The sequence below is a fragment of the Echinops telfairi genome, unplaced genomic scaffold (genome assembly GCF_000313985.2).
Source record: "Echinops telfairi isolate 266 unplaced genomic scaffold, ASM31398v2 ScPeMD7_2010;HRSCAF=2546, whole genome shotgun sequence".
Taxonomy (NCBI): Eukaryota; Metazoa; Chordata; class Mammalia; order Afrosoricida; family Tenrecidae; genus Echinops; species Echinops telfairi.
The window spans coordinates 17,088,122-17,094,444 of NW_022105908.1; the positions used below are offsets into that span (position 1 = coordinate 17,088,122).

The following is a 6,323-nucleotide window of genomic DNA, read 5'->3' on the forward strand; positions in this document are numbered from 1 at the left end:
AGCAAGAGGCCATCTAGCTGAGAAACAACAAAGCCCACATGGAAGAAACATACCAACCCATGTGATCATGAGGTATCAATGGGATCAGGTATCAGACATCAAAAAACAAAAAAAAACATATCATTGTGAATGAAGTGGAGTGCAGACTGGGGACCCAAAACTCATCTGTAGGCACCTGGACATCTCCTTACAGAAGAGTCGTGGGGAGGAGACGAGCCAGTCAGGGTGCAGTGTGGCAATGATGAAACATACAACTTTCCTCTAGTTCCTAAATGCTTCCCCACTATCATGATCCCAATTCTACTTTACAAATCTGGCTAGACCAGAGGATGTACACTGGTACAGATAGGAAACTGGAAACAGGGAGCAGGGAGGGAGGAGGTAAAAATGAGGAGCTGATGCCAAGTGCTTAAGTGGAGAGCAAATGTTTTGAGAATGATGAGGGCAATGAATGTACAAATGCACTTTACACAATTCGTGTATGGATGGATTGTGATAAGAATTGTATGAGTCCCCAATACAATGATTAAAATTAAAAAGAGTGTTTTGATTCAAGTGTTTATATATTAAAATAATAGGCATGGGCTATTGCTGTTTGGTGTCATTAAGTTAGCTCTGATTCCTAACAACGCTAAGGGTCACAGAATGAAACACTACCCAGTCCTGGTCCCTCCTCACAATTGTTACATTTGAGCCCTTTGTTGCAGCCTCAGTGTCAATCAGTCTCTTTGTAAGTCTTCCTCTTTTTTGATGAGCCTCTAACTTACCAACCTGATGGGGGTTTTGTTTTTTACCTGTCTCTCTTGATAACATATCCATAGCACACAGGATGGAGGAGTCTCTTCATTCTCCCTTCTAAGGAGCATTCTGGCTACACTTGCTCCAAGACAGGTCTGTTTGTTATTCTGGCAGTTCACGGTACTTTCAATAGTCTTCACCAACACCATAATTCAAATGCATCAATTATTCTGTGGTCTCCTTGATTGGTTGTCCATCTTTCGCTTGCATACGGGGCAATCGAGACTACCATAGTTAAGTGAACCTTAGTCCTCAAAATGACCTCTTTGCTCTTTAACACTTTAAAGAGGTCTTGTGCCGCAGATTTGCCCAGTATAGCACAGTTTCTTTCTTGGCTGCTTCTTCCAAGAGCATTGATTGTGGAACTAAGTAAAATGAACTCAAAACAAACAACCACAAACAAACAACAACTCACTGCCATCGAGTTGATGGTGAACCATAGCGATCCTATAGGACAGAGTAGAACTGCCCCTGTGAGTTTCTGAAATGATAAGTCTTTACAGGAGTACAAAGCCTCATCTTTCTCCTGCAGAGTAGGCTGGTGGTTTCCAACGGCTGCCTTGCCATTGCAGTGCATAAGCACTACACCACCAGGGTGCTGATCAAATGAAACTGTTGACAATTGCAATATTTTCTCCATTTATCATGACGATGTCTTTTGATCCAGTTGTGACCATTTTTGTCTTTGGTCTTATCAGCAAGTACTTCAAGTCTCCTAGGCGTTCAGCAACAAGGCTGTGCCATTGACATATTACAGATTGCTAAAGAACCTTCCTCCAGTCTTGATGCCGTGTTCTCCATATAGCCCAGCCCCATGAATTATTTGCTCAGCTTACAGACTTAACGCTGATGGTAAACGGATACAGCAACCCTGACATACATCTTTCCTCCAGTCGATTCAAATGACTGTCTTAGTGTTTGTACAAATTCCATGAGTACATTTAAGTATTCAATTTTAATTCATTGCAATGTTATTTATGGTTGATTGTGATCTACATAGTTTCATGCTTTTGTGTAGTCAGTAAAATGTAGAGAAACATCTTTCTGGTTTCCTCTGCTCTCAGTCAACACCCATCCATGACCTCTTCTGAATCTGGCTGGCACTGATGGCAGCTCTCTGGTGATGTACCGCTGAAATCGTTCGCTATTGAATTATGCTCAGCCACACTTTACTTGTATGTTATATTATGATATTGTTTGATAATTTTGACATTCTGTTGAGTCACCTTTCTTTGTAATGAGTTCAAATACGGATCTCTCCCAGTTGGTTGGCCAGGCAGCTGTCGTTCCAAATTTCTTGGCATAGACTAATGAGTGCTTCTTGTTCTGTATCATTTTGTTGAAACATTTCAATCAGTATTTTGTTCATTCCTTGCTTGCTTTGTAGTTCTGACTAAGACTTCCAGGACAATATTGAGGCCTTTATCTGTTTTACTTTGTTATTTTTATTCGTTTTAACTTTTGTTTGTTTGTGAATGTTTTCCTGTATATGAAATCCAGGGTAGGTAGATCAATAGAGACAATAACTGGATTAATGACCTCTTGGGGATATGACAGAGGAGGCTGGGGGGAAATGAGGAGCTAATAACAATGAGGACAAGAATGAAGATAATGTTCTACAACTGATTGTGATGGTGATTGTACAACTCTTCTTGATGTGATCAAACTATTGGATTGTATGATATGTGACTTATATGCAATAAAATTGCTCAAAATAATTCATATCAACATTAAAAAAATAAGGAAAGTTCCAAATAAAATTCAGATTTCCAGCTTATCTTGTAAAATCAGAGCTATTCTTGTATTAAAATGTGCTATGTATGTTTTCTGTGAGCCTGCAAATCACCATATCTGTTTTTATAATGCTTTCAACACTGTTTGGTGTGTGTTTTTTAAACAATGCTGTCAAACTCCATATGTATGAGTCATTTAAAGTGTGAAGTTAGAAATGAAGAACTTCTGAACATAGAAATAAAAACATGTACACTTCTATGATGCTCTCTAACCATTGCCTGTAAATCATTTGAAACTGAAAGTCCTTAGATGATCATTCTAACTTTAGAAATAGATAATGGGCCTATGAGAATTATGTCATAACTTTTTAAAGTTGGATTGTGGACCTGCATACTGTGACAAGCATGATGTTAAACATATCTCTGTAAATTGGCCTTGAGGCATAAATATGTCATTCAACAATCCCCCTAATTGGCTTTGAGACATAAACATATCATAAATAACCCCCTTCATTTCTAACCTAGAAGAAAAGTTGCAGCATTTAACTAGTTTTGGACTTGGAGAGAGCAATAATACATACCATCTTGGTACGTGTGGCATCACCCTTACCTTGTAAAGTTAAGGTGAAGAAATCACATACAAATGCTAGGTTTCTGCTCATTCACTGAGAGAAAGCAGAGGTAAAAAGGTCTCTCTTTAATCTCCAACTCGCTCTAAAGACAGCCAGGGAAAAGGAATGAGATACAGATCCTGCCTGCCACTGCCAGCTTCCAAACTGAGCTATGGAAAACATCCACGCGTTCCAAGCCATAGTTCAAGCCTTCCTCCTGAAAACATGCTTTAAAAGTAAACATCTCAAATCTAAAGATTTGGACTCTAACTTGCTGATTGCTAAGCTTAATTCTCTGGTCTTACATGAGTACCTTGAGATCTTCCCCGTGTGTCTTGCATGACAAATCTTGCTCTCACTTGCATGGCAAACCAGAGTACTTCTGTATTTATTTTAAAATAAGACAGCAAAATAAAATGAGGCAAAGGTGGTCAGTCAATCTTAACATTAAGTTACATTACCTAATTGGCCCCATGGCACTAGAGTTTGAGACTCCCTAATCATTTCTCCTCTAAATTTGATTTATGTATTGTTGTTGAAAATACACACAACAAAACATATACCAACTCAATAGTTTTACATGTACAATTATTTAGTGACATTGGTTGGGTTCTTCGAATTTGTTGCCATTCTCACCCACCTTTTCTGAGTTTCTTCACTCATTAACATAAATTCATTGCCCCTAAGATTCCTATAAATGCCTTTATCCTGTTGGCTTCAGTGTATTTTTAAAGGAGTGTAATTCTCAAGACCGACCTTTATCCTTCATCTGTTAGGCTCTACAAGTATTCAATTTTAAGATGAGTTCAGAGGATATTTTTCATTAAAAGTTTAAAGATTATTTCAGGGCAATAATTTCAGGCATTCATCTATCCTCCTCCATGACTTCAGAGATGCTAGAATCCATGATAATTTGAAATTATGTTCTGTATTTTCCCCTTTAGATAACATTGATCTATGGAATCTTTGATCAAAATATTCAGTAATGATAGTTAGGCACCACCCAGTTATTCTAACCTCATGGCAAAGGAGGCAGTTGTCTGTAGAGGCAATTAGTCACACATTCTATAGCCTTTCCCTATTCCTGGCTGTGTTTTTTTCTTGGTTGCTGCAGGCAAATAGAAATCAATGGCACATTGATGGTCACTTGTAAGAGCTGTACACTACTCAATGAACTAGGAGGTAGAACAGAAGTATAAAATACATTCTTAGGCAATTATCTGGAAGGCTCCATGAAATCACTAAACCAAGAAGCCAAATCCCATGAGGCAGTTGGTTGTATACAGCTCCTCTTCTTGTGGTTGTGAATATACCTATCACACTTCAGTCAATTCAACCTTTTACAGGCGAATAACTTATAGACAACAATTGTAATGGTTGGCTTACAACCTGATCCTTAATTATTACAATTTTTCACTTTTGCAACCCCACTTCCTCCCCATCCCACCTCCCATTCCTGGTAACCACTAATAAACTTTGGTCTCTATATATTTACCTTTTCATGTCCTCTTATGTAAAAGAATACAAGATCCTTTTGTGAATGGCTTATTTCAATCATTGCAAGGTTTTCAAAACCCATGCATTTTGTGGCATGAATCAAGATTTCATATCTCCTACCTACTGCGTAGTATTCCATTGTTTGTAGATATCACATTTTGTTTATCCATTCAGCTCTTGATGGACATTTAGGTTGTCTCCACTTTTGGGCCTTTACAAATGGTGTTGCAGTGGACATTGGCATATAAATCTCTGAGTTTCTGTTTTTAAGTCTTTGGAGTATGATTGTTCAGTCACACGGTAGTTTCATGTTTAATTTTTGAGGCACCAAATTCTTTCCCACTATGATGGTACCATTTTGCATACCAGCAATGGATAAAGGTTCCAGTGCCTTACATTCTTACCAATATTTGTTATTTCTAGTGTTGGGGGGAAGGGGGGATAATTGCAGTTTTTAAATCTTGGCCATCACAGCAGGAGTCAAGTGGTATCTCTTTGTGGTTTTGATTTGCATCTCTGATGGCTAAAAATGCTGCACATGTTTTCTTGTGTTTGGTGACCATGTGGATGTCTGCTTTGGCGAAATATCTATTCAAGTTCTTTGTCCATTTTACAATTAAGTTATTGGTTTCTCTGTCAGGTTTTTGAAGTGTATTTTGCTTTAGAATATCCTTGTCAAATTTATGGTTTCCAAAGACAAATCCAGTGGATAAATTGTCTTTTCATCTTTTTTGGTAAAGTTTTTTGATGAACAAAAGTTTTTAATTTTTATAGCGTCACATTGATCTATTTAGTCTTTTGCTGGTTTTGCCCTTATTATTATATTAGCTAATGCATTATTGAAAGCCAAGCTTGACAGTATTGCCTCTAAGAATTGTTCTAAGAATTCTGTGGTTTTAGTTTGGATAATTAGGCCCTTAATCCATTTTGAATTTGTTTTTGTTTGTTTGTTTGCTTTTTCAGGAGTCAGCAGCTACCTTTATTTAGAGCAAACCCACTGGAGTCAGATGATACTACCAACAATCAGTCCACATCTGGCCTGAGAGAGGAAAACAGAGGGAAATGACAGGGATTCTTGTCTCCCCATTTCCATGTGTTCATCACTGGTCTTATGTTTGTTTGTTTTTTTAAGGGTTGGCTCTGAGTCCATGTTGCATACCAGGAGCCTTGGGGGTGCAGTGGGTTACACACTGGGCTTGCTAACTGCAAGGTCAGCAGTTTGAAACCATCAGCCGCTCTGCAAAAGAAAGACGAGGCTTTCTGCTCCTGTGATGATTGACAGTCTCTGAAACTCACCAGCAGCCCTGCCCTGCCCTGTAGTGACTAATGGACTTGGTGGCAGTGAGAATGGAACACCAGGCACTGTCACCGTTCTGTGTGCACACGTTAGACAGCTGCTCGCCCCACCCCTCAGAGAACAAGCTAGAAGGAATGATCTGACTGTACTAGGAAGGGGACAGCTAGCCACCAGGAAGCACACTGGGGTTAGGTGTGAACAGACAAGAGAAAAGGAGGCTAGTGGGCTCTAAAAATACCAGGAGAGACTTGGAAAGGAGATTTATCTCTACTCCTGGGGCAGCCTGTGTAAGACTGAAATCAAACCTCAATGAGCCTATATCCAACAAAGTCATGCTTGGCAGGTTTTTGCTCTTGTTGCCAGAGGAAGTAGGAAGAAGGGGAAATA

At 39.0% G+C, this 6,323-nt stretch overlaps 1 pseudogene; it reads left to right on the forward strand.

Moving 5' to 3' along the window:
- The window catches only part of LOC101646091, a 16,833-nt pseudogene extending 15,230 nt beyond the window's left edge, over positions 1-1,603 (forward strand).
- Positions 1,604-6,323: the final 4,720 nt, after the last annotated feature.